The following is an 18143-nucleotide window of genomic DNA, read 5'->3' on the forward strand; positions in this document are numbered from 1 at the left end:
TTGTTTAATTTCCCCCAGAAAATAAAGTGTGTATTTTGTTATTATTTATTCCATCTATAGCAGCAGATGGGGCTCATCAACCTGACAAGGTAGTCCATCTAGCAGAAGAAAAACTCTTGAGAGATACCTTCAGAAGAAGAAAAGGCTAAAGAGTAAACCCTATACAAATCTAGAGTGGAATCCTTAAGATGGTTGGATGGCGCCTTGTCTGCCTCCTTCCAGCAACTCCTACAGACGAGGTGATTCCAAAAGTAGTGCTCTGCTTTCCTTTGGACCACATCAATAAGGCTGAGAGGGGGTCTTATTTTGTCATCTGGGCAGCTCCAGGACCTCCATACACACTGCCCAGGCTTGTGCCCTGGGGAGGTCACTTTGGTGCTGCTAATGCAGTAGTTTGACTTCACCCCTGTAGGTGCACTCCATTGTCTCTCGAGACAGATGGATGTTAACAGTTCATTTATATTCTGTCTTTCCTCCAAGGAGTGGAGCTTAAGTCGACATCCTTGCTTCTCACCCCTCTCCCCTTGAGGACTCACTCACAGCAACCCCTCCCCAGTGAACAGGGCCCAAACAGAAAAACTGACTGGTGGGAAAGTCTGCCCACCAAAGTGGCCGGCTTGGGGAATCCCCCAACTGTTGGCCAACTGTCCAATGTTGCTCCCTGTGCCACGCTGCAACCACTCCCCACCCCGTTACTGTATGGGGATTTGAACATGAGGACTCCTGCCACTAACTATTGCAGCACACTGGCTCTCGCAACATTCATCTAATAATGGTGATTTAAAAGCTATATAAGCAAATACAATAAAGAACTACAATAGTCATCCAGGCAGTATATAACAAAACCAGAAGCTAAAAGATCCCTCTCATGTAAGAAAAAATCTAGTAACTTGTACAGTGGTACCTCAGGTTACATACGCTAAAGGTTACATACGCTTCAGGTTACAGACTCCGCTAACCCAGAAATATTACCTCGGGTTAAGAACTTTGCTTCAGGATGAGAACAGAAATCGTGCAGCAGCGGTGCAGCGGCAGCAGGAGGTCCCATTAGCTAAAGTGGTGCTTCAGGTTAAGAACAGTTTCAGGTTAAGAACAGACCTCCAGAACAAATTAAGTTCTTAACCCGAGGTACTAGTGTATTTCCTAATACAAAGCTGACTTTCCAGTTTAATTCACCTTCAGTACTCAAATACTATCTTTTGACAAGAGGAGGTAAAAATGAAGAAAACATTTCATCTTAGCATCTGTCCTCAGAAAACTGATGAAAAGTATTGTTGAAGATAAAATAACTAAGCATACTGAAGAACAAGCCATGCTGAAGCAGAGCCACTGTAGATTTTGCAAGGGCCAGTCCTGTCTCACTATCCTATTAGAGTTCTTTGAAGCATATAGATACAGGGGATCCAGCTAACATAGCATACATGGACTTTAAAAAAGGCACCTCACTAAAGACTCCTGAGACAGCTTAGCAGTCATGGAAGGAGAGGAAACGTCCTCTTGTGGATCAGGAATTGACAGCACAAAACAGAGAGTAAGAATATGGAAAGCAGCTGAAAAAGTGTGGACGAGCCTTTAGCTACCACTGAAGCTGAAGCCCATCTGTTTGTGTCTTTGGGCAGGAAAGAGCTAAGCAAAAACATGCTTGCCTTGCATATGCACAACCTCATGGCCGATGCAGGTATGGGTGCCTTGGCTTATCCCAAAGCTTTAGAAGCATCCCACACTTAGGTCTCCAAGAATATGGAAATGCATAGAGGTGGGAAGGTGAATTTATCTCTATTTTCATTATGTACCTCTGTGTTGTTTATCTTAATACTGTACATCCCCATCAAATACATAGTAGTTATTACACGCATTTTATTCTAAAAGTATGTGAAAGATTAGCATAGAATGATTTTATGTAATAGCACAAAATATATCATCAGCGACATTTTTAAAATACAACCTGAATCTTTATTCAGGGTTTTTGTTATATGTTTAACTATTTTGTCTTCTATATGTCTCAAACAGCTCATTTGTTTATCTTCAAGGTTTGAAAAGGCAGCATAATAGTAAGTGAAGACTTCTATAGAATCAAGAAACCCCTAAATGAGCCCTTTAGTGGGGCTATACTAGACTAAGAACTTTAAAGCCATTATACATCCTCCTTTACATTTCTTTACTTTGTAATGCCATCACTTATGATTAGAGTATACATATTTTATACAGCAAAATCAATTTGCTGGTAATAGCTCACTTTTCACTGCAACAATAAACTTCAGTTGCACCAATTTTTTATTTTGCTATCTTCAGCTGCAATACTTTAGCAACTGCAAATAATACATGATGTATTCCTTACATTTTGTTTGCAAAAATGAATGACAGATATTTGTTTTCATAGTTGTTTTGATAGTAGAATCTACCACCATCTTTCAAACCTTTTTTTTTTTTTTTTTTTTTTGCAGAGATAACCCTCCCTCACCTCTGTTAAAAGATGAATACAAGCACAAACTAGTAGTCTCTCTACTTTTGCTTGCTTATATTGTGGAACTTCCATGATAGACAAGAATTGGTTTTGAAAATTTGTAGCTAGCAACAATATAGCGCACAGAATATATTCTCAATATCTCATTCATTCATTCCCAAGTGAGCAGGAATACAACTCTTTCATTGTGTACATATGCTAGACATATTCACCTGGTATCATCATCATTATCCTTTAAATGTCAAGTTGGTCCTGTTTTTTGAGTTTTCAAAAGCAATTAACTTATCTATTTGTTTATTTCTGCTCTTTTACACGTTGTCTTGTTTATTTAGGAAATTTGTAAAAGTCCTCAAAGAGGCTAACAAAATGCATATAAAATACAGTAAAATACTCTTGTCAAAATACTGTCAATAAAAAGCTGCAAATACAAGACAAAACCTTGGAACTAAAGGTGTAGTTGCATGAACAGAAGTCATTTCCATTTGTGCAAAGAGGGTTCCCAATTTTCAGCAATTCCCCCTTTCTGCTGCAAAGCTCTTGCCACATGCTATGCTGTTCTAGAGGGTCCACCAGCCTCCAAGAGCAGATTTTCAGGTTGTGCAGGTGACAGAAGAAAGGGGTGTGTGTGTGTGTGTGTGTGTGTGTGTGTGTGTGTGTGTGTATGTGTAGCTAGCTCTTGAACAACACTTCACAGAACTCTACCACTGCCAGAATTTATTCCAAAGTCACATTTCTGGATCCAATTCAACATAAATTTGTAGCAGTAGCAGAATTAAAACTAATCAAATACCTCTGAAGATAGGAAGGCCCCTTCTGTTCAAATGGGTAGGAAATTGGCTCCAGAGCAAAATAATTAAACTCTGCCAGACCTGCTGTATTGTTGAGGTTGGGGACTGGCTATGCAGCTTTACTCACCTCCTAGACCTTGGCCACTAACTTACATTGCTACAGCACTTAGATTTTGATCTCACTGTGCAGACCACAGAGCACCTAGCCCTGAGACTCTGTTACAGAGTTAGAAGAAAAGCTCTAAAAAATCCCAGCTGTGAAAGTGTACAGGTTCAGGGCTGCAGATAAGCATGTGGATAGGAAATTTAAAGACCGATTTCCCACACTATGCTGTTGACCTGCAGCACTTCCTCTCCATCACCACTTCCCTGTCCAGTTAGCACTTTAAGGCATTATGGGGGCTGCCAGTTTCCTTGATCTCACAACTTGAATGTGACTAGTTATAGGTAGAAAATTAAACATATAGATCAGTGATCATTTGTCCTAAATGGCACTAATGAAATACTACTACTGCTTTGGCATGATACCAAAAAGTACATTTCCAAGGACAAATGCAACAGCATTTTTAAAATATTAACAAAATCTCTAGTTTGTTCCAATAATACCCAGTCTGTCAGACTCATTACCCTTCTGTTGACTGGCTATTAATAGTTATTCCTTAATATCTCTCTGAGTCCTTCTTGGGAGGTCAATATATAGGCCAGAAGAAAACAAATTGATGCATGTTTCATGCATACAAGATGGTCACTATACCAACACCCTGTTTTATTTTCAACATATTTTCCATTTGGTTGGTTAAAGGACTGAGGCTTTTAACTACTCACTTGCATTTAGCATTGTAACATTATTTACTTGTAGTAACTAAGGTAAAACAAGTAGTGAGATACTGTGAATTTAAACAGCGTAAATTGATGGGATTTGTCAAATAACAATGTTGTCATTTGACAAATAGGCAGAATGTATGTCTTCTGTTGACGGGTGTCAACAGAATTTAGAATGGAAATCTTTATATCTATGTTGCAGAGATTATTTTTATTATTTTAAACATTCACACCCCACCTTTACAGAATGAATCCAAAAAGGTTAACATGATAACTTACCAATTTTAAAAACAATTTGATAACAGTCTCCAGAAATGTAACATGTAACCATGAAAATAAGCTGGCTTTCAGAGGGACAATGTCAGTTTAAAAGTTATGCTTGAAAGTCTTATTTAAACATCCAGTATATATATAGTATTGAATATTTTATGAATTCCTGAGAAAAAGGTATTGCTTTGTCCCTTAAGTGATTATTGAGAACCCCATGATTCCATATGCTCCCAACATACAGGAGATCCAAATCAGGATGCTTGTTTTTTTGGTCCCGAGCTCTCACGACAGCCAGCTGACTCACACCAGAGCATAGGACCAAAAACCAGGAGATCCCTGGGTACAACCATAAGCCAAGAATGGCTTCTGTAATTCCGGGATGTCCTGCTTAAATCGGGATGGCTGAACAGTATATGATCAGTTCAGGGGTTATTCAAACCAACTGCCATAAACTCCAGCTGAATGAAACAGCCAAAGAATCAAGCACAGCATCTGTATTTCTCAGGCACAAGTTGCAGGAATTTTAATATTATGCTAACTTATTTGTGATCCTGCAGTATCTATTCTCTTATCTATAATAGTTCATAGATCTATATAAAAAGAAATGTGCCCTAATGTGAAACCTGGATAGATTCCAAGCTACTTTGTCACACTAATATCATCTACTCTAAATAATCAAGGTGCCCCTTGGTCTTTCAATTCCCTTAAGCATACAGTACTTAAAAAGTGTAAGGTATAAAGTTTAACAGTTTTAGCTGGGAATTTCTAATAAAGGAAGAAGGAAGGGCTATGAATTCTTTCCATATGGTATATGCAGCAGACAACAGCATCACACATCATTTTAATCAACAGTATGCAGATGTAATCTCAAAGCCTTTGTCTATAATCTTTGAGATTTTTTGGAGAACAGGTGAGGTCCCTGCAAACTGGAGGTGGACAAATGTTGTCCCCATCTTCCAAAAGGTGAAAAAAGTGAGCTTGATATGATACCAAGGAAAGATTCTTAAACAGATAATTCAGCAGTCGGTCTCTGAGCACTTAGAAAAGGATGCTGTGATTACTAAGACATACCATAGGTTTCTCAATAACAAGTTATGCGAGATGATTCTCATTTCTTTTTTTGATGGAGTTACAAGCTTGGTGGATCAGGGGAATGCTGTGGACATGGTGTCTCTTGATTTCAGTAAGGCTTTTGACAAATGCCCCCCCCATACTATTCTTGCAAGGAATATCTTGTGAGGAATTTACCACTGGTAAAATGTGGTCTGAACGAGGTAACTGTTACGTGGCTTTGTAGTTGATTAACTGACCGAACCCAAAGAATACTCATTAATGGTTCCTTGTCATCCTGGAAAAAATGGGACAAGTGGTGTGGCACAGGGTTCTGTTCTGGACCCATTGTTGTTCAACATCTTTGCAAATTATTTGGATGAAGGAATTCAGGGGATGTTCATCAAATTTGTAGATGACACTAAACTGGGAGGGGTAGCTAATGCTGCAGACAGAATTGGGATTCAAAATGACCGTAACAGATTGGAGAGCAGAGCCCAAACTAACAAAATAAATTTCAATAGGGGCAAGTGTAAGGTTCTGCACTTAGACAGGAAGAACCAGCTGCACCAGTATAAGATGGGGTACCACTGGCTTACTGCTGTACATGTGAAAAGAATCTAGGGGTCTTGGTGGACCACAAGCTTAACGTGAGTCAACAGTGTGACGCACACAGCAAAAAAAGCTAATGCTATTATAGGCTGCATCAACAGAAGTACAGTGTCCAGATCTAGGAAAGTAATAGTACCATTCTTTTCTGCCTTGCTCATAACACACCTGGAATCCTGTGTCCAATTCTGGGCACCACAATTTAAGAAAAATGTTGACAAGCTAGAACATGCACAGAGGGCAACCAAGATGAACAAGGGTCTGGAAACCAAGCCTTATGAGGAACACTTGAAAGGGCTGAGTATGTTTAGCCAGGAAAAGAGGAGACTGAGAGGTGATATGATAATCCTCTTCAAATATCTGAAGGGCTGTCACATGGAAGAGGGAACAAACTTGTTTTCTCTTGCTCTGGAGGGTAGGGCCTGAACCAATGGCTTCAAGTTACAAGAAAGCAGATTCCGATTAAACATCAGGAAGAACTTTCTGACACTAAGAGCTGTTCAACAGTGGAATGGTTTCCCTCAGGAGGTTTGTATTCTCCTTCATTTGAGGTTTTTAACCAGAGGTTGGATGGCCATCTGTCATGGCTGCTTTAGCTGACATTTCTGCATGGCAGAGACTCACTAGATTATCCTTTGGGTCCCTTCCAACTCTACAATTCTTTGATTCTATGAATGAATGCATCAGATGTGAGGAACATGCTGTCCTACAGATGTTACTGGACCACAACTCTCATCATGCATGATCAGTGACCAAGCTGGTTAGGGCTGACAGGAAATAAAAATCATCCAGAGGACCACAGTTTCCCATCCCTTGCATAAATCAACAGCAAAACTTTCCTTGGTTTTCCACACATGTAGACATGTAAGAAAAGGTGATCTCTAGATAAGAGAGTATAGAATTCAACACTTCACTTAGCACAATCATTAGCTTTTCCCCAAGTCTATGTCTATCCTCACTGCTTCCTTCTTTCCTTTACCTTCCCCTTCTGTTTCTTACCCCAAGGAAGTGAATAAAAGATACGAATCAATGTCAAAAATCAAATTCAACCATTATGTTAAAGTATACAGCTGTCCGGTAGCAAAAACTGTATTTCTGGCTGAACAATCCATGTTCTTTAGTAAATAATTCAGTATTACAAAAGTCCTGGATTTTCTTTTCTTTTCTTTTTTTCCCCTTTTCTTTTTTTCCATTTATTTATTTATTTATTTATTCATTCATTCATTCAACCAGAAAAAAACACACAAAAAGAACACAAATACCAAATTACACACAAATTACAAAAATAACCATAGACACATAATTTTCTTGGCAAACAATAATGCATCTATTGGTCTTAACACTAAAGACCCAACTTCCCGTCTATTCCATATTTCAAATTCATATTATGTATTGCCAATACACATTTTTTTCATAATTAAACTTATTCTCAATAAATCTAATTTCTTGTATCTACCTAGCAACTATCACTGAAGTTCCTCGAATGCTGCAACAGAATTTAAACTACTATATTTATTTTTCAGATATTCTTTGAAAACCTCCCATTTAGAAACAAATTCCTGTTTGGATTTATTCTTTATTTTTTCTGATAAACCATCTAATTCGGCATATTCTGTCAGCCTTTGGATCCAATCTTGTATAGAGGGGATTTCATTACTCTTCCATTTTGCTGCGATCAAAACTCTTGCTGCCGCCATTGCATATAAAAAGATACCCTTCCTCTTTTGTGGAATATCCAAATCTGTTATTCCCAGGAGGTAGGCCTCTGGTTTTTTATTGAAAGAGATCTTTAGCATTTTTTGCAGTTCTGCATGTATACTCTCCCAGAATACCTGTATTTTCCTACATATCCACCACATATGGTAGAATGTTCCTGAGTCTCCGCATCTCCAACAATTACTTGACACATTTTTATACATTTTTGAAAGTTTCCATGGTGTTAGATACCATTGATGTTGCATTTTTTGAAAGTTCTCTCTAATTGTGTAACAGTTTGTGAATTTCCAATTGATCTTCCATAAATTTTCCCATTGGGCCATGGTTATTGGATAGCCAAAATCCTGGGACCACCTCACCATTGCCACTGTTACCTCCTCCTCCTTGACTGTCCAGTCAAGGAGGAGTCGGTAAGTTTTGAAAAGAGTTTTTCTTTTAGAGTTTACAAGATCAGATTCGAATCAGGAAATTTCTGCTGAGAACCCCTTTTATTTGTCAGATTTAAATTTTTCAAATAACTGATGGTATTGGAACCAGTCTGAAATGTGTTCTCTTATCTCCTCAAAGTTTTTAAATTTTATTTGGTTATCCCCATTTTTTAGAAGTATTTTATATGTTGGCCAGCTTTCCTGAGTATTTTTCCGTTTTACTGCTATGGCTTCTACTGGAGAAGTCCACCACGGGACTTTAGGCTCCATCAGGTCTTTATATTTTTCCCATAAAGTCCTGGATTTTCACATCCCTCTGTTGTAGTAGTTCATACAAGATACTACAAGTCCAACAAATATTTGCTAATTTTGCCCCACAGATACACACAGAGATTGTTAAAATAAGAATTATTGTATGTTAATGTATTTCTAGAGGACAAAGGATCAATCACTGGACAAATCATTATGAAGAAAATGTTTTCAACCAAGTTTCTAAATGATATGATTAAAAATGTAACACAAAATGAGTCAGAGTATCTTTTTCCAGACACACTAAACCAAACAGCAAGCAAGACACAAAACACAGATTTGGAATGAAATATTTATAAGAGGTTTCAAAGAAGTAAACATAATAAATACGTTTAAAATGACATCCAACTATTATCCCAATTTATGTAAATTGTGACAATGCATTTTAAATAAGCATTTCAAAAACAAATCACCAGGAAACTTTCAAGTATTGCTCTAGAGCTAGTATTTTTTAGCATATTATTGTTCAAGATGGTCTTTCATTTGATTCTGTGCATCTTCCTCTCTGCCTACTTCGTAATAGCTATGGCTCATGATGAGGCACTTTGGCATCACTATTATATAATGTTTCTCCTTGATGTTGAAATTTCCTCTTCACAGCAAATGAAAATTAGAGTATCTAAGTGCTGCAATATAAAGATTCCTAAACTGGCTGCTGGGGAAGCTAATTTGCAAGTGCTAAAAATCAATCTTTCAGATATTGATACATAAAGTAAGCAGTAGCCTACAGAAAACAGTAGGCTCCATTTTGTGTTGTCTCACTGGCTTACCTCATTAGCAAGAAATATGAACATGGCTTATATTTAACAAGGATTCTCCAGAATTCCTCTAAGCTCAGTTTTGATAGTTCCCATTTTCACTGATACAGTATAGTCCTAGAAGATGCACAAGTTGCAGTGGATATTGTGGGGAGAGGGCCTTCTCAGCATTGGTGCCCATGAGTAAAACCTCATTTGTGGAGTGGCTAGGAAGACTCCCCTTGGTGCCTACCTTAATAGCATTTCAATGCAGGCCAAAGATCATTTCATTTTCCTAAGCCTTTTAAATGTGAAAAATTAATTCTGTTTTTATGATGCTTTTTAAAAAATCTGCTACTTTTAGATTTTATTGTAATACTACATTCTTTTTACATTTATTTACGTATGGGTTATGCAGGAATAAACTAACTAGGTCCCCAGGTTAGCGGGTACACCTCTCAATAGGTACGAACCTTGTCATCCATTGTTTTCAACCTCTGTTATTGTTGTTATAATCCTCTATGTCATATTATATTTACTTTAAACTAGACGGAAGATGCCGCAGGACATTGCTTGGATCTCCCAACTTTTTGGATGGAGAAGCACAGGGAAGGTCCAATTTTGATTGGGAGAAGTGGAGTTTGATCTGTTCCTCCTTGAAAGTGGAATATATCTACATAAAGGGCAGCATTCTTCTTTTTTGGCAAGTGATAGATTGGGGAAATGGTGTGAGGAGGAAGAGCTTAATTACCCATCTCCCACACTGTCAATGTTCTAATAAAGAGTGGAGCCTATTGCAGTTGTTATAAACTAAAAAGAAGGCAATTGTGGTTCTCCAGCATCACAACTGTTTGATCCCAGACAATCAATGGCAACACCGAGCTAAATCTTATCCATCAACAAAGACAATATTTCCAATGGATCATACAGCTGCAAGCATCTGGTGTGGGGCAACTCACTCACAGGCTTGTCATTGTGGGCAAATAAGGAAAAGGCCCTAGTAATACAGAAACATTTTGCAGACTTTGTTGCATTGGGCAGTAAACCACACACAAATCTAGAGTGGAGTCCTTAAGGCAGGTGGATAGTGTCTTGTATTGCCTCCTTCTGGCAGCTCCTGCAGTCAAGCTGGTGCCAAATGTATTTCTTTCTTTTCCTTTGGACCACATCAATAAGGCCAACCCGGGGGGGGGGGGAGGCAGTGTCGTCTGGGTGGCCCAGGACCTCCATACATACTGCCCCGGTGAGGTCACTTTGGTGCTGCAAACATAGCAAAATCAATGCAGGAGGCAGCAGTTATGAGTTATAAGCTCAACTTGAATGGAATACGGTACAAGTGCTATGGGTTGTCTTTGTTGGTGGGAGAAATCATTGTGTCTCACTGGTCAGGTTAATAATAATAACAGTAATTTATTTATACCCTGCCCATCTGGCTGGGTTTCCCCAGCCACTCTGGGTGGCTTCCAACAGAATATTAAAATACAATGATTCATCCAGTATTAAAAGCTTCCTTAAACAGGGCTGCCTTCAGATGTCTTTTAAAAGTCTGGTAGTTGTTTATTTCTGTGACATCTGATGGGATGGCGTTCCACAGGGTAGGCGAGACTACTGAGAAGGCCCTCTGCCTGGTTTTCTGCAACTTCACTTCTCGCAGTGAGGAAACCACCAGAAGTCCCTTGGCACTGGACCTCAGTGTCCAGGCAGAACGATGGGGGTGGAGACGCTCCTTCAGGTATACTGGGACGAGGCCGTTTAGGGCTTTAAAGGTCAGCACCAACACTTTGGATTGTGCCCAGAAACGTACTGGGCACAATCAGCCTTAAGCCTGGCAGCCTCCAGTCAATAAAGTGTTGACCCACCACTGTCCACCTGCTTCAGTGGGTGCTTGGAGCTCAGAGTATCACTTGACAAGAGGACTGAACTACTGCACCAGCAAAACAGAAAAGAAACCAATCTTCTTTCACCTATCAAGCTGGAACATCAGGACCATGTGTCCTGGCTTGTCCACTAACCTGTGGCAGGTCAACAACTTTTCTGAACCGTAGGCCCAACAGAGGGCTTGTGGGAGTGGTTAGGTGCAGGTATACAGAAGAATGATGCCTCAAACACCAGAGTGATCAATTCTAGTGCTTTATTAAAGAATGGTATAGACTTACAGCCTGCCAGGTCTCCTAGGTATTACATGTGTAGAAGATGGCCATCACTGGCCATGAGGTGAAAACGCTTAACATTGCCACTGTAAAGAGGACCAGAGTCACTTTGACTGGCAGCCTCTGAGAGAAGAACTACACCTTTTTCTGGCACAGAGGACATCCAGAAGAACCATGTATCCATGGCGTAGATTTCACAGTGAAGAACTCTCTTCTGTCTGCAATTGAAGCAACTGAGGGCTCAAAACATTTGCTTTTCCTCTGCCTCTCAACTACCTCCAGTCCAGTTAACATCTCAAGCTTCTACACACAACTCTGAACTGAGCTTGTGTCTGCCTCAATCAGTCTACCTAGTCCCTTTCTTTTTGCCTTCACTGTATGATTGTTGAAACACCTGAAACTTCTAAACACATCATAAATAACAGGCTCTAAGGACACTTAAAGACTTTTATCTTTATTTGAATTAAATTAGTTCTGCATGCCAAAATCAAAACCAGTGCCATGTCATAATAATACAAGCTCTTCCTAAGCCAAACATATTAACATCTATTTTTAGTAGTTGTATTTAGACATTTACTTTTTCTTTCCCCCTTTTTAAATAAAAAAAGTATAAAACTGTTAGCTCTGAAGTCACACAAGTACAGCAATGCTGTAAAACAGCTTTACTTGTTTTCAGCTCAGTTGCATTGCACTGGCCTTTTAAAAAGGACTTGCTTTATTCACAAGCACTTTTCTTTGCAAATGCAGCCCTTCACGTTCCACTCAATCCTGCTGTGGAAGCCCCCCCCCCCAACTTTCAGAAGCAGATAAATGGGCAGTGAAAAGAACTGTAGTGGAACCCCCTACCCCCACTTCACCCCCACATAAAAGCCTTCTTGCATCTAAAAGCTTCCCGGTCCAGGGTTTTAGCTTCAAAAACCACCTTCAAAACAAAGATATGCAATAATAATAATAATATTTGGAATGTAACAAAGTGCACTCTGAGTTAATGCCACCTCAAGCACTGTCTCCAGTGATGGATGAGGACTACTATATAGGAAAACAAATATTTTGTATAAAATCAGTAGTGAAATAGCTGAAGGGGAAATTGCTTCTGGGAAAGGAAAAGCTCTCTTGGCAAGTTCTGCATGAAAACATTCCAGAGAATCCACTCTATCATTATTTAATGTTTGCAGAATATTCTACAACCACACAACAAACTCTTCTTTGGTCTGGTTTACATAGCAAGTGTTTGAGCTTTTGTTTTAAGAGCTGTCAGATTAATGTGTTCATGTATATATTCTCAATATCATTCAGGGGCGAAATCATTTTCTTTCATCCTGCTAAAGGATGTAGCAGCTTTGAACACAAGTTAATTTTTAATGTAAGAACATGTTCTTCATGCTTACAATTTAATATTACTTGTTTCCAGGGGCAGTATGTTCCATTTTGCTGCCTGAGGCAAAATGTGAAGGTGTCACAATGCTGCCACCCCCACGAAGCCTCCTTTATCTAGGTTACACAGCGGAAACCAGAAATCTCACAGGAAACTGCCACCACTGCTGATGCCACTTCTCCACAACTGCAGAGTCGGCGGGTTGGGTGGGGCACCTACAAGCGGCACTAACTTGTAGGATTCTGCCACTTGAGGCGGTTGCCTCAGTCTGCCTCATGGGCTAACAGGCTCTGCTAGATAGCATGCCAGAATATGCACAGTTCTCCATGTTAAACAGTTTAAAGAAAAATATAAATACAAAACTATGCTACAAAAAGGGGGGTTATGCACAGTTCCCTCCTCCAACTTTTTTTCTCACTCCCAAAAAAAAGAAAAAAAAGAAAAGTCAACAGAGGAAGACAACGGGAGTTGGGGGGACGGGGACTAATCTAATAGCTACACCAAAGAATGTACATAGGAACCTAGGTACCATTAGTCCATCTACTTCAGTATTGTCTGCACTGACTGATAGTGACTCCCCAGAGTTTCAAGTGAGGGTCCCTCTCAGTTCTACCTGAAGATGCCAGGATAAGAAAAGAGGATAAAAATAGACTCCTTGGTTGAATTTTACTCTAATTTGCATTCTCACAGTAAGCCCAACCCCTGCTTGAAGTGACAGAACAGACAAATCATAAACTGAAGGCATAATGGAATATTTTGTGTTTGATCTACACATCATCCATTTTTAACATTTGTACTGCAGAGACTCTTTGAAAAAGGCATTTTAAAATGCATCAAAATTGGTGATGGGAAAACTTTCCTCTGGTCAGCTTGAAACTGGCTCTTTAAATTACAGTGTTATTCAGAGACCTCAGCGTGGGTGGTACGCATATTCCCCCCCCCCCCCGAGTTCTCTCCAGGCTCAAATGGTTGTCATTAGATATTACTGCTCACCCAAATAAAGGGAAATAAGCCCTTTAAGAGCGCCACTTGAATGCTCTAAGATCTCAGTTCCCATGACTGTCTGCTATTGCATCCTATCCCAGGGAGTGGGAAGTTGACCTTTCTGTTCAGTACAAGGTAGCAAGTGGTGGCCCCTTGGAGCTCTAATTCTTTCCCTGCAGTTCTTAAGACTTTGAATAGGCTCTCAGCTCCCCTGCCTGAACTTTTATGAAATCCTAGCTCCTACATCTTATAATACTGCCTTACTGGTTTCAATTATCCTTCAAAATGCCATCTGCTTTTGCCAAAATCCCTGCATAATTATCACAGATTTGGTAGCCATCACAGGGTGGGCTTTAAAATCTCTAGTGAGCAAAGCCAGTGAAATTGCTGGGCCCTGGAAATGTGCATTATCTCGTGTTGTCTGACCAAGCAAGATGAAGCTTAGCCATTTGACTATGCTGAATCTTAGGCAGAACATCTTTTCCTGCTCTCTTTTCCTGCCCATCTCTGATTTCCTGCCCATGCTCTGATGGTGTTTCCTGCTTGGCAGGGGGTTGGACTCGATGGCCCTTGTGGTCTATTCCAACTCTATGATTCTATGATTCTATGATCCCAAATCCCTAATTCCTTGACTTTTTTAGATTATGGTGGTGAGGTCAAACACGTTGTTCCACAAAGGCTGTGTAAATTAAATTATTTAACTAAGATGAGTCAAGAGTCTTCCCTGTGGTTGGTTCCAGATAAGCTCTAGGGATTGCAGAACTCTCATGTTGCAAGCGTTAGAAGCTTTCTTATGCTTGCCTATAGATCCCTGGAATCTTAAAAATAAACGTTTAGAAGCATGTATGATCAGCTCTGTACTAGCAATGATTAGTGTCCTTGACTTGGACAATAATTAAATTAAAATCATGTTCTGAGCATGTGCAAAAGCTCATTCTACATCCCAACCCATTGAAGTATTTATGAGGATAACAATGCACAAATGGGATGCTTCTAATTATTACAAGATGGCTAACTTGCAATTAGAAACTTGGGGGGGGTGTTCATTTACATCAGTGGCACACACACCATGCATATATAAAATGAACTTAATCTGATTTATGCAAAAGTTTTAACACCTATTTCCATTCTATAAATACTGGTAATCAATTAGTTTCACTGAACACACATTGGAAAGGTTGAAGGGATCGTCTTATTATATCTACACAGGGGACTACAGATAGTCTTCTAAGCAGAAAATAGACCCTTCATTGTTGTTCGTATGACACAGGTGTAAGAGCTGAAGCTCTGAAGGCAGCATTCTGTTAATAGGGTCTTTCATCAGTAGGTTCACATACCCCTGAGATCTTTCCAAAGTGTCTCCTTGAAGACATGATGGTTTCTAAGAAAATATTCCCCATTGCATGTATGGAAATACTTTCAACATATGTACGGGAGAAAATCTTGGCCAAAAAAAGTCAGAATTTGTTCCAATATTTAGTCCTACTTTCTCTAAAAATGCAAATCTAAGAGCCAAGCTAGATGTGACATCAGGAAACTTGTGATAAGATTTCCTGTGTTTCCCCCACCCACAAAGGTCAGCGTAACCACATGCTGCCCAAATTGTTTCCCTGATTCCTTAATTGCTACCCAATCTGTTATTTTCCCCAAGGAAAAAAATGTAGGCATAAAGCAGAATGAATAGCAGGTAATCCAGATCAGGAAGCTGGGGAAAGGGCTAACTACTCGTTCCTGAACATTCCAACCCCAGTCTGACTTACGGTGCTGGGCAGCTGCTTTCACCTTGTAGGGGAAAAGTAAATCTCCTAACCATAATAGCGCTATTAGCTATTTCCCCCTTTTAAAACATATGAAATAATATATATTAAAGAGGAAAGTTCTACTGTGATTAAACCAATTTCTTATTTGAAGGACTAATTACCATGTGCTATAGGAGGGCAATGGCGAAGTTCAAATGATTGGATCCCTGTGGATAAAGATTTCACTCAGACTGTTATGATTGTGATTAGACTTAAGTCTTGGAGAAGCATTAGTCATGGGCTATATCAACAAGGTCATTAGGTCCCCTAGGGTATCATCTACATAATTCTGACAAGAAAATTAGTTTTATTAAGCATTCAGATTGCCTTATGGATCAATTTTCAAACTACATAAGCATGGAAATATAAATAAAACCAGAACCTGACTATTAAAGTATCCAAACTTTCAGTTTCTAGGTATTTTCTAGGTTATCTAGTTAAATAAAGTTATAGTTAGACATTTTAGACATACAGTGGTACCTCGGGTTACATACACTTCAGGTTACAGACTCCGCTAACCCAGAAATATTACCTCGGGTTAAGAACTTTGCTTTAGGGTGAGAACAGAAATCGCACGGCGGCGGCACAGCAGCAGCGGGAGGCCCCATTAGCTAAAGTGGTGCTTTAGGTTAAGAACAGTTTCAGGTTAAGAACGGACCTCTGGAACGAATTAAGTATGTAACCAGAGGTACCACTGTATACAGATTTTTTTATTTAAAAAAAAATACACCCCCCTTGCAACCTTTCCTTTTTCAGACACTCGCATAAATCATTCAACCTTCAATAAGGAAGATACAATCACCACAAAATCTACCTCTGCATTAAAACAAATAGCTAACACCCAAGATAATGTGGGCAATGAGTGTAGCCAATAACACCATTTCACCAATAAAGCAAACAAAACATACTGGCAGCAGTACAATCAACCTCATCTCCTGCACACCCACACCAAACAGGATACTGCTGTTTATGTTTTCCCATTCTGAGAGCTGAAGAGCTTGGGAGAGTTTCTATCACATTCCCTGACTTCTCAGGGGGGAAACCCAAATATACCATACTTTATACTGTGTATTTTATTGAATGCAGTCTCAGACACTGCTTCCTAGAAACAGAGGAACAAACACCAATTAATCAGTTTATTTCTATAGAATTGCTTTTGACATTGACATTTAACTTGTGGAAAACATCCTACTCAAATGGTATTAATAGGAAGCTACCTTATACTTGAGTCATACTACCAACTCTAGCTAGCTCAGTATTGTCTTCACTAACTGGAAGTGGGTATCCATGATTTTATACAGCAATCTTAGAATCATAGAATCATAGAATCATAGAGTTGGAAGAGACCACAAGGGCCATCGAGTCCAACCCCCTGCCAAGCAGGAAACACCATCAGAGCACTCCTGACATATGATTGTCAAGCCTCTGCTTAAAGACCTCCAAAGTAGGAGACTCCACCACACTCCTTGGCAGCAAATTCCACTGTCGAACAGCTCTTACTGTCAGGAAGTTCTTCCTAACGTTTAGGTGGAATCTTCTTTCTTGTAGTTTGGATCCATTGCTCCATGTCCGCTTCTCTGGAGCAGCAGAAAACAACCTTTCTCCCTCCTCTATGTGACATCCTTTTATATATTTGAACATGGCTATCATATCACCCCTTAACCTAACCTCCTCTTCTCCAGGCTAAACATGCCCAGCTCCCTTAGCTGTTCCTCATAAGGCATCGTTTCCAGGCCTTTGACCATTTTGGTTGCCCTCCTCTGGACACATTCCAGTTTGTCAGTGTCCTTCTTGAACTGTGGTGCCCAGAACTGGACACAGTACTCCAGGTGAGGTCTGACCAGAGCAGAATACAGTGGCACTATTACTTCCCTTGATCTTTCCCTGCCCCATCTAGACATAACAATGATTGAACATAGAACAGCATGAAGATAAAGCATAGGCGCTATCATTGCCTGAGTCCACCCTCTCAATGAACAGCTACAAGCATTTGTAGCTGTTTTCCCCACATGTAAATGGTGTCATGATCTTGTCTGAGTTGGTAACACTGATGCTATGCTGCTCACACAAGTAGACCCATCACAGAATGTTCCTAATAATAATTCCCTCTTTCTAATTCAAGTCTTTGCTTGCTCTTAAACATGTAGACAAAACCACACAACCCTTACACATAAGCGAGTTATTGGCACACTTGGGGTAGCTGTGAGGTTTGCAGGGGTTGAACACCCGCCCTCCAAGGTAATTTGTTTCAGGCTAAGAGGCTACTGCAACACAAAAAGTTGAATGCTAAGCAACTGGTGATAGGACAATAAATATTTCCCACAAGAATTGCCAATCAGGGCAACTTGTCTGGAGTCCATTCCACACCTGAGTAGCCCACATGCAGTATATGAATGTTGATAAGGTTACAGGTAGGACAATGCCAGACAGAAGAAAGTTTTTGTCTCATTGGGCTTACTGATTGTGGTTAGATGCTTGTGTTGGCAAAAAAGAAAATCAATCAGATTCATGCACCCAGAGTTCTTGTACCTCTCAGCCGCAGGATATATTTTCTCTTCTGAGTGAGAAAACCCAGTGGAAATCCACGTTTTTGTGCTTGCAAGTGACAATTCCTCCTCCCACCTATATGCAAAGGAAATGGT

The 18143-nt window shown here is 39.7% G+C and overlaps 1 protein-coding gene across 3 annotated transcripts in view; it reads right to left on the bottom strand.

The window, feature by feature from the left end:
- ATRNL1 (attractin like 1) overlaps nt 1-18143 on the bottom strand; it is a 494510-nt gene that overhangs the window by 309297 nt on the left and 167070 nt on the right. The window lies entirely within an intron of this gene.

The sequence above is a fragment of the Podarcis liolepis genome, assembly GCF_965112155.1.
Source record: "Podarcis liolepis genome assembly, chromosome: 5".
NCBI lineage: Eukaryota > Metazoa > Chordata > Lepidosauria > Squamata > Lacertidae > Podarcis > Podarcis liolepis.